Below are 1,401 nucleotides of genomic sequence, written 5' to 3'. Positions count from 1 at the left end.
TCATAATTACAAGAAGAGGTATCATGGTCATATGACACACAATTTTCACAAAACAAACACCCATGTGGCATGTTATTAGAAGTAGAAGGAGAAGAGTTAGAATTTATACCTCTCCCCTTAGATTAGGAGGGATGCTCTTGTGTTGAACTAGAGGTCTCTAGCTAGTTTTTCCTTGATGGACGTCATCTCCTTGCCAAGGTTGGCGATTTGGAACGTCAAATTGTTGATGGCGTTAAGGTGATCATCGGAGTAAACCGCATTTCCTCCCTTGTTTAGAGACTTTCTCTCTCCTTCTCGCTAATCCATGAGGTGCCTCACCACATCCTCAATTATCTCTATGACTTGCTCCTCCGTCTTGTTCATAATCAGGCCACCCGCTCCCGCATCTAGGCTAGTCTTTCCTTGTGGGCTCAAGCCCCCATAAGAAGATTTGAAGCACTTGGTATGTGGGAATGCCATGATGGGGACACTCCCTTTGATATTTATTATACCTCTCCCAAGCCTCATAAATGGTTTCACTAGCCCGTTGATGGAAACCTTGTATCAAAGCCCTTGCCTCGGCCGTCTTCTTTTGAGAGTAGAATCTCCCTAAGAAAGCCGTGGTGAACTTGTCCCAAGTTCTCAAGGAGTTTGGCCTTATTTCTTTCTCAATCCATTCAAGATCCCTTCCTATTAAGAAGAAAGGAAATAGCTTTAGTCTCACAAATTCTTGAGTTACCCCATTTACCTTGATCATGTTGCAATAATTTTCAAATTTGTTCAAATGTGCAAGAGGGCTCTCATGTTTTGCTCCACTAAATTGCCTCCTTTTGATCAAATTTATCATTGCGGGGCGTATCTCAAAATCATTGACTTGAGTAACGGGTGGAGCAATGCTACTTGAAGCTCTATAATCTCCAGGAGTTCCCAACTCCTTCAAAGGTCTTTAGACCGGTTGTTCCTCGCCAGCCATTTGTTCTTGTCTTTTCTCGAAACTGACCTCCCTGGTTGGGGAAGTAGTTAATGGACTAAGACCGGCTCTCCTTCTCCTCCTATAGGTTTGCTCAATCTCAAGATCGTAAGGCACCAAAATCCTGTTATGATTTTTGTGCATACACTCTCAACAATTTCAATTAGTAACGAGGCTACAAGTGTAGCCAAAAAAAGAAAAACACTCTTTTTGAATTTTTGTTGTTTTATGGTGAACTAGACTCAAGTAATCAATTAGCAATCAACAACACCGTTCCGCGACAACAGCGCCATTTTGATGGAGCATTCGAACGGTCGTACATTCCACATTCAATCAAACACATTTATTAACAAACACCCTACAAACCAAGCATAATGATAAGTAAGAGTGTGGTCCACAAGGAACGGGATATGGTTGCTAAAGATCTTAACACTTAAGCTAATTCGAAGTCT

General features: G+C 41.8%; 1 non-coding gene across 1 annotated transcript; it reads left to right on the top strand.

Annotated features, from left to right (window-relative positions):
* Window positions 1–452: 452 nt before the first annotated feature.
* LOC145557097 (small nucleolar RNA R71) lies at window positions 453–558 on the top strand. The gene has a single exon (XR_014092171.1). It is a non-coding gene; the product is annotated as a small nucleolar RNA R71 (small nucleolar RNA).
* The last annotated feature ends 843 nt before the right edge of the window (window positions 559–1,401 follow it).

Source organism: Chenopodium album, chromosome 8 (assembly GCF_948465745.1).
Source record: "Chenopodium album chromosome 8, dcCheAlbu1.1, whole genome shotgun sequence".
NCBI lineage: Eukaryota > Viridiplantae > Streptophyta > Magnoliopsida > Caryophyllales > Amaranthaceae > Chenopodium > Chenopodium album.
Note: the sequence above shows the minus strand (reverse complement) of the source record. Positions and strands in the feature narration are given on the sequence as shown.